The sequence below is a fragment of the Phoca vitulina genome, unplaced genomic scaffold, assembly GCF_004348235.1.
Source record: "Phoca vitulina isolate PV1807 unplaced genomic scaffold, GSC_HSeal_1.0 scaffold9, whole genome shotgun sequence".
In the NCBI taxonomy this organism is placed as follows: Eukaryota; Metazoa; Chordata; class Mammalia; order Carnivora; family Phocidae; genus Phoca; species Phoca vitulina.
In genome coordinates this window covers 9,952,163-9,971,722 of record NW_022589712.1, presented here as the reverse complement: position 1 = coordinate 9,971,722, position 19,560 = coordinate 9,952,163, and the positions used below count along the sequence as shown (strand labels likewise).

The 19,560-nt window shown below is 46.7% G+C and overlaps 1 long non-coding RNA gene across 1 annotated transcript in view; it reads left to right on the top strand.

Moving 5' to 3' along the window:
• LOC116634755 overlaps window positions 1-14,588 on the top strand; it is a 31,942-nt gene extending 17,354 nt beyond the window's left edge. The window contains exons 3-4 of the long non-coding RNA XR_004300026.1: window positions 13,001-13,173; window positions 14,532-14,588. This is a non-coding gene — a long non-coding RNA (uncharacterized LOC116634755). The remainder of the gene's footprint in view (window positions 1-13,000; window positions 13,174-14,531) is intronic.
• The last annotated feature ends 4,972 nt before the right edge of the window (window positions 14,589-19,560 follow it).

The following is a 19,560-nucleotide window of genomic DNA, read 5'->3' as shown; positions in this document are numbered from 1 at the left end:
AATAAATAAAATCTTCTTAAAAAATAAAATAAAAAATAAAATCTTGTTGTCATCTGGTCTTCATGAGCCTCTCCAAGTGGGGATGTCTTGGTTCCCATATATCCAGCCAGAGCTGTTGGAGGGCGTTACCCTCAGTGTCCCCCAGCCATCAGCCATTCCAGGGTTTCCTCGGAGAACTTAGAAAATTCTGGGGTTGGTCAGGTGGGCACTGGCCCTCTCTATGCCTTGCAGTACAGTTCTAGCCCTTGGTGGCCCCCTGAGGGAACTTAGAAAATCTCCCAAGGCTCAGACAGAGGTCCTCTGTGCTCATGTCTGTGGGAAATGGCTGTTCCCAGGCTCCTAAATTGACTTGGAAAAAAAATCTGGAGGCTCTGGTGGAGGGTAAAACCACCCTCTGGCATTCTAGGTAGAAAGGAGTGGTCCCTCTGCCTTCAAGCTTATTTAGAAAAAATAGAGTCTCAGGAGGGCCAAGGACACCATTCGTGACCCCCTTGGGCTTGCAGGAATGGTTCCCAGGCCCCAGGTTGACTTAGAACACTGTGTGGGGACAGGTTTCTGTCCTAGGAGGGCCTGGCTGTAGCCTGCAGGCCTGCATGTGTGGTTGGTAGGATGAGGAGGGGAGGCTTCGACACGTTTGCATAGGCTCAGGAAGGCACAAGCACCCCCCCCAGGTGTCTTCTGCAAGCCTGGGCTGGTCTCCCTGCCTCTGGAGGGACCTGGAACATTCCAGAAGCCTCAGCCTTCAAAGAGGTATGTGAGGGTCACAGTGACAGCCAGCGATGGGTGATACGTACTTATGTCTTTAGGGGAACTCTCCGAACCATCTTTGTTAAATCAGAGACCATGTGTGAATAGAGAAACTCTATTCAATGTTGCACCACAACAAATTTCATTGATGATCCATGATAAGAGTGATCATTGTAAAAACAATGATGAATAACAATAGTAATGATCGTGATGATCCTCATCACGACATAAGTAATAACAATCATCATGGCGATAATATTAGACCGTGGGGAGGAGATGGAAAATAAACAAGTGCCCAGTGGTAGCTCTCCCTGGGTATCAGGATTCCTTTGGTTGGGGAGTTATTCTTTGCCTGTGGGCTCTGTGACGATTTCTTCATTCTCTGCCTTGAGCCTGCTTCGCACTAATTAAGGAGGAAACTTGTATTTTTAGAAACCATTTAAAATTGTTTGCTGCTGTATTGTATTATGTGGAAACCCGGATTGAGGCTAACAGACTCCAGAGGTCCGGCTGAGGCCTGCCGGGAAGCTGAGGGTCAGCCGGGTCGGGGAAGCTTCTGGTTTCGGAGCCAGGAGGGACAGAGGATCTGAGTTCTCCGGTCCTGACGAGGAAGCTGGCTTTTCACGAGGAACATCCTGAGGAAGTTGACAATTGAAGGCTGGGGGAGAGGACGAAAGCTGATAGCGGGGGGCTTTGCCAGCTGGAGGCGGGAGGCCGGGCAGCCAGCAGAGGCTAGGTCAGCCAGGGCCTGGCCGCCCCCCCCCAGGCCCTCGGTGACCCGGAACGGCTCCGTCCAAGCTGCCAAAGATGACATGAGGCCTGGGCCGCCGAGGTCCCGCCTGATCCTCCCGCAGATTCCAAACTGAGGAGGCGTATCCTCTTGTGGGGGCTTTGGCGTAAACTGACTTCAGGGGACACTCGAATTTGGCTTTGGCTCAACAGGGAGCCACCCGCTTTCACCAGCAGGCCTCCTGCGCCTCCTTTCTTCGTTGACGTGAACCTGTAAACTGGGGACTGGAAACACCAGGTGGCTCGGGTGTCAGTGGGTGGAGGTGTGGTCCTACCACGGCACGGCCCTGGGAGCAACTGCTGGGGGTCCCTTGGCCTGCTCTCTGTGTGAGCAGGATCCCTCGGCGGTCCCGGGGGGCTGTGTCCATGGAGATCCCAACACGCCGGCATTCCCAGATTGTCCCGAGCACTGGCCTGGCCCTTTCCTCTGGTACAGCTTGGGCAGCTCGTGATAAAGGAGTCCCTCTCAGAAACCTCCCAGCAGATTTGCTCTCGAATCTTCATGGAATTGGGGCAGATGTCCATTGTTGAAGCTCAGGCGGGCAGAGTGGAATTCCCGTCTAATTTGGCTAATTAAGGACCACACCTGGGGGGCGACAGCGAGGCTCCGTCCCTCCTGACGCACAGTCACCTGATACTGGGAGGGGAGCAAATGGGTGTTGGATGGGTTCCCAATGGCATCTGCCCCACCTCGCTGCTAATCATCAGAGTTTCCAAAAAGATGAGTGTCCAGGGATAGCCAAAGCACCGATATCTGAGCCCAGTGCGGTGCATGGACTCCTAGGAGCTGTGAACCCCCCACAATCAAAAGGCGAATAGATCCAGCAGTTGGTGGAGAAGAAAGTTCACAAATACCATGGGTTTCCCACGAAGTCCGGGCCTCTGCCAGGGGGCCTCCCGCACGTGTTCAGGACTATCTCAGCGTCCACACACATCACAGGCCGATTCCATGGGGCCTCTGCGGGAAGATGGGGACCTCTTGGAAAGGGAGCAGGGTTTAGTGTTAGATGGACCTGAGTTTGAATCGTGGCTCTGCCATTTCCTGCTTGTGTGACCTCAGAAACGCTATCAGCTTCTCTCAGCTTCAGTGTAAAAGTGCAGATGACAGTATCTATTTCATACGAATGTTGTGAGGATTTTTTTCTAACCAGGATCGAGTCCCTAGCACATAATAGGTCTTGACTGATCAGTGACTCTTCAACTTTGGAATGCTTAAGAATCACTGGAGAGGCTAAGCTAAGCATGCAGATTCCCCGGGCCCCTCACCTCAGGCATTCCGATTGCCTGCATCTGAGCCCAGTAATCTGCATTCTCAACAGCCACCCCTTCCCACTGCAGTGATTCTGACGCCAGTGAATCACCAGCCACACATCGAGACACTCTGCATTACGCTGCTGCTGGCGTGTTATACTGTGCTGTTAACAGGCGAAATCGGAGGACGACAAATATTTCACGCAACAAGAAAATTCATCTTAATTTTTATTATCTATCTATAATTAGCTGTGTTCCATTAAAAACAATGAAATCTGCAGTTTCTGCGGTATACGGCGGGATGCCGAATAATTCTGGTGGCATTCTCCTTGCACAGATGAACCAAATGCACCAACCTCAAGGCGAGGAAGGCCTCCCCCAGGGAAGGAAAGCACCCCCTCTACCTTCGCAGCCAAAATAAGACTCTTACTAAAAATACCAAGTGTCACATTTCCAGCAGACAGCATCCTTCCAACCCCCAGCCTGGATTAGTGAAGAGTCAGGCCCCACCTGGCTCTAGAGCTCTGTCTGTTCACCTGACTTCCTGCCCCAGGAAAGGTAATACACCCAGAAGACCAAAGGTGAACCTCCCTCTTCCCCTCCTCCCTCTCCCAAACAATTTGGCCTCACTGACTGGTCTCAGGAGGATCTAACACCGTTTATTTCCTGTTTCCGGTCTCTTGGCTTTCTGCAATTACAGCAGTCTCACCCGGAAATCCCTGCTACTGCCCGTTATTGCAAAACTGGAATAGAAAACATTTTGCAGCAGCTGGGACTTGGAGCAAGAGAGCAGGGAAGACAAAGATGTCCCAGCCGGCATCTGAGAGTTCAGAAGGAAATTCAAGGACAGTGCAGAGAATGAGGCTTGGTAGGGGGTGGGGAGGAGGTGCTGGGACATGAGTTCTTACAGATGGGGAGAAGTTTGAGAAGGGAAGGGCTGAAGACGGAGCCATGTTTGATTGTGTTATGAATGGCCTTGGGCTTATCCTGCCTGGCTAAGAAAGACTTGGCAGCAGTCAAGTTCATGAAGAAATGTGGTGGAGAGGAGGGTGATCCGCTGTTCTTTTCCAAGAAGGCAAACCAAGAGCAAAATGAAATGAGAGGAGATAGGAGGAGCTCTGATTATAGTCCAGTGGTTCCCAAATCTACCCAGCTGCCAGACTCACTTAGAGCGCTGGTTAGAAGACCCATTCTCAGGCACAACCCTGACGCTCTTCCCCGGCAATTTGAATGATCCAGTAGAATACAGAAACACTGTTTAACCAGACATGCCTGGCTGGTGGCCTCTTGGGACAATGGCATTTGTTCTAGAGATTTTTCATAGTAGTTAATGCATTTTTCTGTAATTCACTAGTTACCTATATAAAGCCATTAATCCAGGGGCATTTTAAGATCTCCCTGAGTCCTCAGCCTCTGATTTTTGTGGCCCCCCACATCACAGCAAACCCACTGAAATGTGCCCACATCTCACTTTAACTAGAATATTATTGTATTAATTTGAAATTTTTTGTTTTGTTCAAGTAACCAATTTAGGGTCAGCAGTCATGTCTTGGAGATAATCTAGATATTCAGGAATTTTTACAAAGTAAAAAGAAATTTAATTCACAAATCATTTTCTGACATAATGAAAGTTTCATAAACACTGAATTTAACAACTAAAAGAGTTTCAAGCATTTGGTTAAATTCTTATTAATTTTGACTTTGAAGCTTCATAGAAGCCCTAAGCACTGTGCTAGTCATGTCTAACAGACCAAACACCATGCCGACAAAAGCTCTGTGAGGTAATATTACTTTCGAGGTGAAAAAAGCCACCATCCATGTAAGTGATTTCTCTACACACAGCAAAGAAACACCTCCAGGACCAAACATTAAGTCTTCGAATTCCCAGTGCCGTACTTATTCCACTGGCAACAGAGAATGTACTAGATGGCTCTGAGCACACTCACTTCCTTCGACAACTATTACTTCCTACATCGTAAAAGATTCATGGGAGTTGGTGTCAGAGGCCTAAGGCCTGGGCAAAAGGCAGGCTTGAAAACTGGAGAGAAGTCTAAGATTCAGTAAAAACAGTAGCAGGCGAACTCAGAGCTCACTGATCTGGTGGTTTCAGCCAAAGTACATCATACACTATTCACAATAGGAATTGATCTCACAGGATCCACAACCAAAGGTATGCACATTCAAAGTTTGTTAGAAATGGAAAAGTTACTATCCAACCAAGACACCCAAACAAAATAAAGCAAAATATAAAACAAGCAAGAAGGAAACACAACTTAGGAGCTACATTATGCCTTCCTTGGATGGGGATGGGATGCAGATGGTAGGAGTATGGATGGGGGCAATGTGAGAGTTTCAAGGAGGAGCCAGCCAAATTCTCCTTGAAAGGTCAGGAGAGGCTTCAGACCACACTGGAGCTCAGCCTTCATGGCTGAGAGTGGGTCCTCAGGCAGCCAGGAAGGGGGCAGCCTGAGTTCTGATAAGACACCTGCCCAGATCCCAAGAGACAGCCCTGTGGAGATGTCCAGTAGATAGTAGGTTATTAGTGCTGGGGTCTTCCCTCCAGGGTCATAGACTCCACGTTCTCCTGTGTCACAGAGGAAACAGAGCAATCTAGTGTGTCCTTTTAGAATTTGACACCTGGCAACTGTCAGTGTCGTGGCCGTATGAGATGTAAAGTCCCAGGCTGAGGTCCACAGAGACATCTGACTAAGGGTGACACACAGTAGGCAGCCCCCTCTTTGCAACACCTTCACGGTTCTCTCCAGATTCAGCAAACCCCCACCATCACCCCCAAGTAACCCATCCCGTAATAAGTAAAAGGAGCCTTACTCTGCCAAACCTGCATATGAGAATTTCATCACCAGTTGGAAGGTGTTTGCCTTAGAAGTCACCTCCATAAGCACCATCCCATGAACCTCTGAAAAGTCTTAAGAGGGATCCAGGTGCATCTGAGATTTGAGGTTTGAGAATTTCACCTAAATCCTGTAAATCCCAGCTTGGACTTCTAACAAAATCTTGATTTCAAGAGGATACTGGAAAATGGTAGGCCTGGGATGGTTCTGCTCATGGATAGGGAGATGCCAGATGGTAGAGAATCGTGGCAGCCCTGCCCGGGCACAGGGCAGAGGTACGATTAGGGAGTCATCAGCATAGGGATGGCAGCAAAGTCAGTGGGATGCACGGGTTGCCCAAGGAGAGTAGGTACACTGAGCAGCCAAGGTCCGACCCTGGGAACACCAGCACTGTAGCAAGGGGAGGACAGTAGAGGATCCCTCCTCAAGGGAGACTCAAGACAATTGCTCAGACAATAGGAAGAGGACACGGAGAGTTTTTTTAAAAGTCAAAGGAGTTAATGTTTCCAGGAAGATCTGTTTCTTACTCTCTGTATCTTTCTTCCACTGCAATTACATTTTTAACAAGGCACATTGCCACCCAGAATACAGAATGCATTTCCAAGCTTCTACTGCAGCTAAATGGTGCTTTGTGATTTACGATTGCTTTCTCGCCAGTGGGAAAGAAGCAATCGTGGTGGCATAGCAATTGGCAATATCTATCAAAATCAAAAATACATAAATCTGGAGCTCCAGTGGCGCAATCAGCGCACGGTACTTATACCAAAATACATAAATCCATTGATCCTGTATATGTTTAATAATGTAACATAAGGAACAATGTAAATATATGAATCATTAGGGGACCGGATAAACAAATTATGGCACATCCATACAAAAACATACTTTGTGGCAATTTTTTAAATGAAGTATATTTGTATGTACTAATGTGGAATGATTGCCAAGTGTTGACATTTAAATGAAAAAGCAAAGACCTGAGGAGAACGTATAGTATGCTACCATTTATATACAAATGTGTGTATACATGTACTTATGTACTTCGGAATGCATTAAAAATCTCTGAAAGGTGGGGCGCCTGGGTGGCCCAGTCAGTTAAGCATCTGACTCTTGATTTCAGCTGGGGTCATGACCTCAGGGTCATGAGATCGAGCCCCTCATTGGGCTCTGCGCTGGGTGTGGAGCCTGCTTCGGATTCTCTCTCTCTCCCTCCCCCAACCCCACACGTGCGCTTGCGTGCTCTTTTTCTCTCTCTTAAAAAAAAAATCTCTGAAAGGACTCACAATAACATATGGGAGAGAGACACTCAGCGGCTGGGGGACAGGAATGGACGCAGACTTACCTTTTATTCTAAACGCTTTTGGGCTGTTTGGTTTCTTTCCTACCATGGACATGAATTACCTATTTTATTTATTTCTCTTCATTTTATTTAATAGCAGGTTTATTAAGATACAATTTACATACCATAAAGCACACCCTTTAAAAACGTATATAATTCAGGGGCACTTGGGTGGCTCTGTTGGTTGGGCAACCAACTCTTGATTTCGGCTCAGGTCATGATCTTAGGGTTGTGGGATTGAGCCCCACATCAGGCTCTGTGCTCAGCATGGAGTCCACTTGAGATCCTCTCTCTCTCCCTCTGCCCCTCCTGCTCGTGCTCGCTCTCTCTCAAATAAATAAATAAGATCTTTTAAAAATGTATATAATTCAGTGTCTTTAGTATATTCATGGGGTATGCAGCCATCACCACTGCCTGATTTCAGAACATTTTCATCATCCCAAGGAGTACCCCAATACCCCTTGGCAGTCGCTCCCATTACTCCTCACCCTTGGCCCCTGCCAACCAGTCACCTGCTTTCCGTCTCTGTGGAGCTGCCTGCTCTGAGCATTTCACATGGATGGAATCACACAATGTATGGTCTTCTGTGTCTGGCTTCTTTCACTTGGCTACTGTTTTCAAGGTCCATCCCCGCTGTTGCACGTGTCCGTGCTCCGTCCTGGTTACAGCTGGATAATATGCCGCCGTATGGATAGTTGCAAGGCTGTGGATCCTCAAGGCTCCTGAGGAGCTAGGTGGAGAAGGGGCTGGAATCGGGCCGGTTGAAACTCCACAAAGATCACTGTTCTTACCAAGATCCAGACATTTTTCTTGAATGAAGGTTTCTGATATTGTTCTAAGCCTTTGGTTAGCTTTCAGAGCTCTGAAAGAGTTGATTTTGACCATTTTTGACTGTGTTTTTGTTGCTTTCATGGAGACTGGATTCTCAGAGGTTTTTACCCTGTCTGAAATTACCTGTTTTAATCATAAGTAAATCTCTTTCTTTTAAGAGTGAGTTGGAGGAGGGGTCGTGTGAATTAAATGATGGATTGTATATAAAACAACTAATCTAACCCCTGCAATATGGTAAATGCTCCATATGGAAAACAGAAGCTATTCTTTTTATATTGTCATGATTACTCCTGGCTGGCCCTGAGTAGTTGAGAGGCGGAGCAGAGACTAGACCGCCCATCTGACTCCCAGGCCAGGGCCTTTGTGCACACACACCCCACCTCTCCCTCCTCCCCACAAATGATCTATATATTTAAGAGGCTCTGGTAGCCCCTCTACTATATTGCATTAGTCTCCAGGTATAATCTTTAATATAATTTTAGGACATGACTCATGGAATCTGTAAGAAAATGTGTAAGAAAATTTAATTCTACTGATCATTTGCAGATTGGTGGGGGGTAATAATGAGCAGAAAATTTATTTCTCCTGCTTCCAGGATTCTCTCAAATGCAATCAAATACCCCATGGGAGCAGTCCTGACATCCCAGTTCCTTATTCAGTCTCCCTACGCCACAGAAGATTCATGGCATCTCCCCACCACTTGGGACCAAGAAGGACCTGGAAGACCGTCCATCCGAGCACTTCATTCCATTGGATCCTCACTAGTGTCCCAATGGGGTAGCAATGGCACTTTCTTGGCTCCGTCTGGATTGTCTTTCTTTGCAAGTTCAAGGAAAACAAGAGTCTCTGCAATAAGCAAAAACAGAATGCTAAATAGAGAGCAAGTTTTGCGGTGCCTGAGTGGTTCAGTCGGTTGGGCATCTGACTCTTGGATTCAGCTCGGGACATGGTCTCGGTGGCCTGAGATCAAGCCCCACATCAGGCTCTGCACTCATCTGGGAGCCGCTTGTCCCTCTCCTTCTGCTCCTCTCCCCACTCTCGTTCGCTCGCTCTCGCTCTCTCCCAAATAAATAAATAATTTATCTTAAAAAAAAAAAAAAAAGCAAGTTTTGAGTCAGGCAGAGATAAGTTCAAAGCCCAATTTTCACTATTTACTGGCTTTATGATTTGGACACGTTCAAACTTCTCTGAGCCTCTGTCCCCCTCATCTATGAAGCGTTTATTTGAGGAATAGAAATTATATATGTCAAAGGCCAGGTATACAGTAGTTGCTCAATTAATGGCAGCAATTATTATAGCTGCGGCCAGGTGTTTGTGAAGTCTGCAGCAGGCAGGTAAAGACGCCGTTTTCCCAGGACGTAGATTTTTATATTTGGCTTTAGAAACTTTTCTTCCTTCTCTTCTCCCTTATCCATCCTAGTAAAGTCCTCTGTGGGCACAGAAGCATTTCCCGTATATAAAATGACATTGTTGTTGCTCCCTCTATGATTTGTTGATCCAAGAAAAGAGAATTTGATCCTCCCCAGCCCCTGTTTGGTTCAGGAAAAGCTGACTTGGAAAGTTCCGTGTTTCCATTCTACCCGGTGGTGAGTTTAGCCTAAAGCAGGCGAGCTAAGAAAAGGCGAGTCACTGAAGGAGCAACCACTTCAGTGAATCCAAGAACAAGCATATGAAAGATGTGCGGGGGCAAGTGGAATTAAGAAATGTGTGACAAGTGGATCCCATGCTAGATGCTTGTCCCAGGTGGGGAATCAGGGAGGCTTTTTAACTACAAGAAAAAACTGTAATGAAAAGCTTTTCTTTTATTAATTCCAGCAGTAATTGTGTTCATTACTCATTGACAGCAAATTTCAATACCGCTGCAAACTTCAGCTTATCTTCAAATGACAAGGCTGTCTCATCTGACTGTGATACCTCATCCACTGTTACTTTCAACGACTGCTTGCTCACAGCATTTGCTTAAATATAAAGCTTGTTCACCTTGACCTTGGACACAAAGTATGGAAATTATTAATCCCATTCAAATCACACTTATGGAGAATAGGAATCCTCTTAATTAGTGTTAATGAAGTAAAACAAGTAATATTAGGGGCGCCTGCGTGGCGCAATCCATTGAGTGCCTGACTCTTGGTTTCGGCTCCGGTCACGATCTCAGGGTCGTGAGATCAAGCCCCACATTGGGCTCCATGCTTGATGTGCAGTCTGCTTGAGATTCTCTCTCCCTCTCCTTCTGCCCCTCCAACTTGTGCTCTCTCTCTCTCTCTCTAAAATAAATAAAATAAATCTTCAAAATAACCAAGTAATAGTAGTAACAGTACTACTTTTTTTGGCATACTAACATTTATTGAGCCCCTCTTATGTCCTAGGCACTGTGCCAGCTAATTGACAGATAGTACCATCTTCCTAAAACTCCTTCTAGAACTCTCGAGATGAGTGCTATTATTATCTCCGTTTTCCTATTAGGAAACCAAGTCTCAGAGAGGTTAACTAACTTGCCCACAGTTACACAGCCGGTAAGAGGCAGAACTGGGATTTTAATCCTCAAACTGGAACCTGTAAGTAAAGGACCAAACAAGAGTTTCGCTCTATATATTATTAAACCCAACTTACTTTATTTCGACAAAACAGTATCACCCATCCTATTAAATTAATGTTACTGGTCTGAACTTTATTGGTTTTGTCATTTTGTTTTTATCTAATTTATAAATTTATCTTAGTTCTATAATTGTATTTGATCTATAAGGACTGGTAGACCAGATTAATTTTAGTTTGTAAGTTGTACCTAGTCTTAGTTTGTTCATATTTAAATAACATAAAATATAATTTAGGTTGACATCAGATATCTGCAAGAAATTTTTCCTTGAAAAAAGGGCCCATTCTTTCCATATGTTTTATAAACACCAACGTAAAATAGGAACAATGTCCCCTTACTTAACACAACCTTACCTTCTGTCCAATGTAAAATCTTGAGCATTAAAACATATTTGATGGGTAGCTGCCAATTCATCTGATTTCTCATGTATATTTCCACAAAGCCTTTTCTCCTCAGACTTTAAGGAGCGGTATGGAAATTTTTCAACAAATTATCATGTCCCATTGCACTATCAACATCCAAAGAGTTGGGAGGAATTATTAGAATCACATTAACAATGGCCTGGCTTTTGGTGTATTTTTCCTCGCAATATTGCAAAATGCTTTTAGATACATTATCATGTGTATCTTCTCATATCCTGAGGAAGCAGCAGTGGAAAGTCTCTTTGTCATGACCTCACAAATAGAGAATCTGAAGTACAGAGAGGTTAAATAAAACTCACAAGAGAATTCACGTCAAGCTGTGAGGTTTATATACTCCATTACCTTTAGAATCTAATTAGATTTCACCTCTCCCAGGGAACTCACGTATTGATTCTGAGAAACCGTCAGGCAACGAGGTCTCTGCCCCATGTATGTGTGCTGTTCCCATGATGGTAGAGTTGCAAGGTCAGGGGGATGGGTAAGGGCATGACCAGAGTCTGTTTTGACCCTTAGTTTCATCACTTGCTAGCTTTGAGACCTTGGGAAAACTACTTAAGTTTTGTGGGCCTTGGCTTTCTTACCTATCAAATGGAAATAACAAGAGTCCCCACTTCATGGAGGCATTTCACAATTAAATAAGACAGTGTAGGCAAAGGGTTTAGCACTGGCCTCACAGAGCAGATACTGAAGGGATGCGGGTGGTTACCATCAGCAATGAGTATTTCTGTCCTTCAAAGTGAGCTTCAGGCATGGAGAGCCTCCCCAAATCTTAGAAGGACTCCTGCTCAGATGGAGGGTAAAAGAACTGCTCTGGGGGGAGGGGATACAGCACCCTGTGAATAGGGACAGTAGTTGGGTATGGATTATTGTTTAGGATGCTTTCAGATTAAACTCAACATGGTCTAAACAAGGGATTTAATCTGATGACAAGAAATTCAAGGGTAGAGCTGCTTCAGGGTTGATTCATTCAGCAACTCCAAAGTCTGCAAGGATCCAGGCAAGTTTATATTTCTTCAGTCTAGCATGCTCAGTAAGTCAGTTTTGACCTTAGGCTAGTTCCCTTCATCATCACAAGATGGCTGCCACATCCCAAGATTACAAACAGCTATAACAAAGTCCAGAAGATGATGAGGGGCTGTTCTCTTTCTTCTCTGTATTTTAAGAAACAAAGAAACCTTTCCCAGAAGCCTCAGATTCCCCCCACCATGTCTCATTGGCCAGAACTAGTCATATCTTCACTCTAAACCAGTCATCGGGACTACCAGTCCCAGAGTCATCAAGATTCTGCTTCTAGGGTTGGAAAGGAGAAACCCAGAGAGGACAGACACCTGCACAAAATCAGGGTTCTGTTAGCAAGGAAGATGTCCGAGTGCCTGTTGGGTAGACTACCAACAGTGTTTGCGCTTACCGGATGCTACTGTGATTTGAGACATAAACATGCTTTCTTGAAACTGGGTCTACACATACATAACATTGTGTGAAATGGACATGCATTTTCATAGTAAAAGTCGACATTAACACATCATAACTCTGCCTTACGCTTTTGGGTTTCCGCAGCAAATTTTCTGATTGAGAGCTTTCTCTTGTAACTACGCAGCTTTCAGAACCTCAAAGCATCCAATGTTATAGTCAGATAAAAGTGCAGGGAGGAAAGGGGAAATGCAGCCATCCAGGAAGGTAGATATACTACTAGGGACATGTGCTAAAGGCTCATCCCTTGACAGATTGGAACCCAAGACCCCCAGAACTAAAAAGACCCAGAGACATAACTGAGGAGATCTCTTGCCTGTCTCCCCACTGGACACCTCACAAGCCTCACTTTTGCCCCAAAATTAAGCATCTCCCCTGGTCTGGCTGTTCTCCAGTTACAACTTCCAGGAAACTATTTCAGGATGCTAAGGTATTTCTGGAAAGAGCAACAATCTCAGGGAAAGGAAACTCTGCCCTGTACCTGTTGTTTCTGAACCTTAGGGACCCCGCTGGTCTCACAGGGCAGACAGATCCTGGAGAAAACAAACTCTAATTGTCCTGCATTCAGCGGCCAGCCCTCTGAAAGTAAGGTCAGAAGATCCATTTTACTTATAATGCTCTTCCGATTGCAAACCAGAAGACTTTAATTTTGGCTAACTGTATTTTCCCGGGGGTTGAGGTTATTCGGGCAATTTCACTGTGATTCCAGGGACTGCCCAGATGCCCTGAGGGGATCTCTCCACCGTCCTGGAGAGTCATGGAGAGACTCACATCATGGAGAGAGACCCAACAAACATCCCCTCCCCTGCTTGTTGATGGGACGGCTCCTGGAATTGAAGAATTTTTCCATGAGAACATAAATTGTCTGCATGTACATAACAGGTATGCCCTGCTCTCCAAATTTTGAGTACAAATATAATTACATCTCTCTCTCTCTCTCTTTTTTTTTTTTTTTTTTGCTTTCATTTAATCACTAAAGACCCTCTAAAGGAAGCAGTAAGGCCTCTGATCTGCCTTAAACCAGACAACAGCTGGTCTGGCTATCAAATTTTCCAGAAACAGTATCCAAAGTGGTGGTTAACATCCCAATATCCATTCTACCTCCCCCGCCAAAGAATTGTCCAAACAAACTCCCTGGCCAGTGGGAGATGCAATCAACATGTGACCCAGCCCTGGCCACAGAGATGTGAGGGGAAGCTGGGAAAGATGCTTTGTCTCCTGAAAAAGAGTGTTTCACAATCTCCAGGGAGAAATTCTCTGATTTGTCTCTCTCTCTTTTAGTGGCTGCTCTTGGCACCATATTCCTGAGGGTTAGTCACTCCTCACTTCTTGGAGGGGAAAAGAATACATCTGGGATAGAAAAACACCAGCTCAACGTGTGTGGACGTTGAATGTTTGGAGCAATAGAGACTAGTGATAGACTGTTTGGCATAATTTTGGAGCTCCCTATTTTTTTCTCAAAGATTAAAGGAAGAAAAGGACCCTTCGCCACTATTTGGTTTAACTCATTCAAATAGATTATGATGTGACAATGGCACTGTGATTTAAGCTTGAATGTGAGGGATTTTTTTTTTAAACCTTCTCTCTCTCTCTTTTTTTAAAAGATGTTATTTATTTATTTGACAGAGGGAGACACAGCGAGAGAGGGAACACAAGCAGGGGGAGTGAGAGTGGGAGAAGCAGGCATCCTGCCTAGCAGAGAGCCGGATGCGGGGCTCAATCCCAGGACCCTGGGATCATGACCTGAGCTGAAGGCAGACACTTAACGACTGAGCCACCCAGGCGCCCCGAATGCGAGGGATTTAAAAGCAGCTGCTTGAGAGTTGTTTTGCATCTTTAAAAAACCTCATAACTTCAGAATAATTTTGATTTTCCATTCCTATGAATATATGAAGCTAAATGCTTTTAATATGGGGTGCCTGGGTGGCTCAGTCAGTTAAGCATCCGACTCTTAGTTTCAGCTCAGGTCATGATCTCATGGGTCATGAGATCCAGGCTCTGCGCTCAGTGGGGAGTCTGCTTTAAGATTCTCTCCCTCTGCCCCTCCCCCTGCTCATGCTCTCTCCCTCTCTCTCTCTCAAATAAATAAATAAATCTTTTTGAAAAAATAAATGCTTTTAATTCTAAAAGTGCCTTCTCATAATTTCTGAGATCACGGTTGCAAGGCAGAAATTGAAAATTATCCACGAAAGGCCTGTCCAGGCATCCCATCTGTCTACCTCATGCTTTGATCTTTCCAGATGTTCCTGCAGACGCCAGAGGAGAAAGCCAGGTACTACAGAAAAGTCATGTTGGTGAGTCATACTCTTGGGGACTTTTTTTTCCCTCTGAAACTACCCTTTTTTTCAAGTGTGACCTTTGCGATGAGACATAATATCGGTTGACTGTCTAGGCAGTTGTCAGTAGTCACATCCGGGGCCAAATGTGATGATATTAACTGTCAGTCTCCCAACAAAATGTTTATTTCATTAATACCATCGTCACTGGTGTGGTTGAAAGGGTCAAACAAGAAAATGCACGTCGCAGTTCCCTGTGAATTGCAAAGCTCTCTATAAATACGATTGCTCGCCCTCGTTCATTGCAATCCCCGTCAGGGCACAATAACCCCTCTATTGTTGTACACAGAGTTCTTCAGCTTTCCAGTCCTGGCTGACGCTTTTCCAGGATTTATCAAGGTGTCCAGTTCCTTGAAGGGAGGGGTCACTTCTGCACCCCTCTAGTTGCTAACACAGCACACAGATAGGCGAGCTCCAGCGAGCAAGTCAATCGTCATTGAAAATTGGGCCTGATCCCTAGGGGGCAACATCGTCAAACACATCTGGGAGGTCGGACTCCAGCCGACTGTGGGCGGCGGCAGGAAGCGCACCTCCCACCCGGGAAGGCGGTGGAGCCGATATGCAAATGAGGCCAGCCTCCAAGCCCCGAGGCAGTTGGAATTGCCAGACAATCCGGAGGGTTCTGACAGCCCTTCCGTGGGGTTTTAGCTGGCATGGACGTGCGCTACCTTCGCTCCCACATCGCTCGTGGAGCCGCAATCCATCTCTCACACCCACCCCCGCATCCCACCCCGCCCACTCCGACCCAAGAGCTGCCAGTCAAAAACACCTGTAACATCAGGATTATGCCGCTTCTCTAGTAAAAATCAGGACGGTTAAAATAACAATAAAGCGATGGAGGGAGACCAGAAACGTGAACTGTAAAGCACAACAGAGAAGGAGCTTGGGCACCTGCCAATATTCCATCATTATAAGAGTTGCCAGTTGTTAGGTATGTGCTGGCTGGAAGCTGGACAGCCACCCTCCTCCCTGAGGCCTCGCGCTCATCACATGAAGTGACTGCCCTGCGGAGTGACGAGCCCCAGCCGCACGACCAGGGAGAAGCAGCCCGGGGATTCGCTCGGGGGTCCGTGCCCTTGGCTACCCCTGTATTACGTTAATTCACTCAACAAACATTTATGGACCATTTACTAGGGACCCTGCATACTCCTTGCTGTCAGGGATACAGAGATAAAAGACCCCATCCCCTCCTTTAAGAGCTCGTTTTCCAAAGAACCTCCGGGACTAATCAACAGATGATTTCAGGATGGTATGACTCGGCCATGACTGAGAAGAGCCTCCGAACGCGGGTGGGGCGGCCCAGCAGACACTTCCCGGAGGAACGGACAGGAGCAGCCCTGTTGATGGTCTCTGTGGCACTCCGCACTTGACTACCATATACACTCGACTACCATATGCCTGAAAATTGTCCTGATGATCTGTGCCGACTACAGGTGTGCATGGCGCCCCTCCCTTGTTCTGCAAGGCCCACTGCACAGCCATCCTGGCAGACTTGCATCAGAACAAGTTTTGAAAGATAAATAGGGGAGCAGGGAGTCAAAGAAGGGAATGGGGTGGGGTGGGGTGGGAGGGTGGAGGGATTCTAGGCGAAGGGAATGGCCTGAGAAAGGTCTCTGTGACCAGAGCATAAGTCCCAAGAAGAATGGGGACGAGAAGACCAAGAGGTAGACAGGAGCCAGGTAACACAGAAGACCCTTTCTATCATGCCAAGGGGCATAGATTTTGTTCTAAAGGTTAGGAGGGTGTTTAGGATAATGTTACACAGGGAAATAGCGATGTCATAAATGTGGTTTCTGAAGTCTCATTATGCCAGCATTATGGAGGATGGGTTGGGACGCAGCAGTCCCTGGCTGAAAAGGCCAGTGAGGGCTTCCTGCAGCATCCAGAAGAGAAAGTACAAGGACCTGAGAAAAGATGGTCATGGTGGGAGGAAGAGGAAGAAGGATTCCAGACTTGTTTCGGAAGTAGAAGAAGAGCTTAGACTTACTGACCAAATCATTGTAAATATGCAACGTGGGAGGATGACTCCAGGATTCTGGTTTAGGTCACCAAGTAGATGGTGACGCCATTTCTTTTAGGTGAGGCCTGGGACAGTGGCTTATTCAGGGCTGCATTATCAGCACAAGGCACAGTGACAAGCACACAGTAGGTAATAAATATTGATGGAATGAATGAGAGCAGGAGTGCCTGAGTGTGGAATATTAATAAAGAACAATGGGAGGGTGGGGTCTGGCTGGTGGTACGTGTTGACTATGAGATGCTCATGATACGGTTGTACAGGTGACACTGGGGTGCAAAAGAGGGATCTGAGCCAAAGGTCTGGACTGGGGAAGCATCCACGTTCACATTCAGAGTAAGGAGAACGGCAAATAAAAGAAGTCATGGTCAAACCCTGGGAAACATGGACAGTTTCCCCAGAAGAACAAAGGCCCTTGGAAAGAGATAAAGGTAAGGCAAGAAGGAATGGTGGGGTAGGGTTCCAAGAAGGAGGGCCTGTCACAGGCCGCTGGAGGCCCAATAGAATGCGAACTGGGATTTATGCATTGAACTTGACAGCCCGGAGAATAGAGGCCCCATGGCCCTGGCTAGTAGGAATGCTGAGATCCTGCGCTGCTGGTGAAGTGAGCTGAACAGCAACCATGGGAGGCCGGGGCCCGGGGGTCACACCAAGCAGCGATGTGTGGTAGCGGCTTGGGCAGGCTCGAGAGAACCAACTGCTCAATGTTCAGGAATTTTGCAAGCTGGTGTTAAACACAGCCATTATTAAAAGTTAAACTATATAAACTTACACATTGAATATACCAAAAATAGAAGCAATAACCACCTGAAACTCATCACTTCCTCATTATTGACATTTTCTCTATGCTGTTGAGGTGATTTACATTGACTGTATCTGTTTAGCGCAAATACTTTATCCCCGTGTGTCCCCGCACATCTCTTCCCAACTCGGTGCTCAGCGATGTCAGGGGGACGGCTTGAGATAGGCCCCGGTGGGAATACGTACACTGCAGAGCAAACCCTACAATGCAGGGCTCTTTTCTTCCAGAGAGCTGGTGGTTCACATTTACCAGCACACCGCTGACCGCAGGCCCCCTCCTACTGGGGAGGCCCCCTCCACCGTTGCCTATCGGGGAGCAGCACTGATCTCAGTCCGCTGAGGCTGGTGTAGGAAGAGAGGCCGACAGCAGAGGTTTGCCCAAGGACAGTTCTTAGCTTCAGGAAATGCCAGTGTCACCGTCCTAGGGAGCTCTGTCCAGGTTGATGCAGGGGTCAGCTAGTGAGGCTACAGAGGACCAGGGGACAGGGAGAAAGTAGGTGGCAAGGACGGGGTGGGGGGGCGCGCGGAAATGCCAGTTTCCTGGCCTGACACTCAGTGCTGGATTTCAGGGCCAGAAAAAAACCAGGATTGGGGCAGAGGCCAACCTGGCAGACTGCTCAACCGTACCGTGCTTGGGTGGGAGTGGGAGTAGCGGATGGACCCCGGTCCCCACCCCCTAATGGGGAGCGGGCGTTCGTTCTCACTGCCTCAAGCCTGGCTGATGGGAGCCTGCAGGCAGCTGAGGGGAACCAGCCTGGGGGAGGCAGGATCTGGCAACCAAGCAGAAGGAAGTAAAATGTATTTATTAAAAATAAAATAAAATAAAATAATTTTGAAAAACTCTGATCTGATGGGTAACATGAATCACTGGTTATACTTGGTGGTGTACTGAAGAGAGAGGAGGAAGCGAGGCACATGGTCTATAGAGAATTTTCTTTTTTAAGATTTTATTTCTTTATTTGACAGAGAGAGAGAGCACAAGCAGGGGGAGCGGCAGGCAGAGGGAGAAGCAGGCTTCCCACGGAGCAGGGAGCCCGATGCGGGGCTCGATCCCAGGATCCCAAAATCATGACCTGAACCGAAGGCAGACGTTTAACGCACTGAGCCACCCAGGCGCCCCTGGTCTGTAGAGAATTAAAACGTAAGAAGAAAACCAACTAGTCGGCCCGTTTTGTATTATCACCACACGTGGCAGTTCTAAGCGACGGTGGTGATAAGACGGTGCTTCAGGGCAGGCCACCGCCGCGGCCGCCCTCCGCACAGAGCGGCACTTTTGACGGGGTTCTAGGTAACCGGCTGATGGTGTTAGAACAGGTGACATGCTCTCCTTCCGTTCTTCTTTGTGGTTAGTTTCATAGAATCCCTTATTTTTAGAGCGTTGGAGGCATGTGTTGTTTTTCCTTCCGGACGACAACATGCATCACGGGTCCGTGGGGCGCTCGCTGTGTGCGAGGGGTTTAAGAGCACTGTTAGAGACGTAATGTGTTCTCTGGAAAAAATTGGTAGACAGCCTTATTTTGTACACGTAACAAAAGAAGTCAGAAGTTAGCTATGAGTCACCACTTTCCTATTATTCTAGCGTTGAACCCTGCAGAGCAGAAAGAGGTTTGAAGCATAAAAAAGGGCTCTTTAAAAAGAGATGAGCATGCAGATGTGGAAGCTTTGACCTAGAATCAAGTTCTGGGGCATATCAACTGTATGACCGTAGAACTATTCTACTTAACTGCTCTGAGCCTCGGTTTCTCCATTTGTAGAATGGGGCTAAGAACACCTGGCCAGCTACTTCCCAGGTTATTTCTAAAAGTCCAGTGAAACCAGGTATAGGAAGGGGTGATGCATATTATAAAGCATGGTGCTTTCCAGGATTCAAGAAGGGGAAACGTGGAGCCCAGAGCAAGCCTATCTGTGGAGGTTAAATGTAGCTTTAGATCTGGAACTTTCATTTCCACTGCAAATACAGTGTGCTGAGCAAAGTTTGAGGACATCAAAGTGAACATGTGAAATCTGGACACTGGATAAACAGCTCAGTGGGAAAAGGAGCCAGGCCAGGCCTCTCCCGGTGTGGGGCTCACTCCAGGAAGCCAAGTGAAAAAGAAGATTCCAGAGAACAGGGAT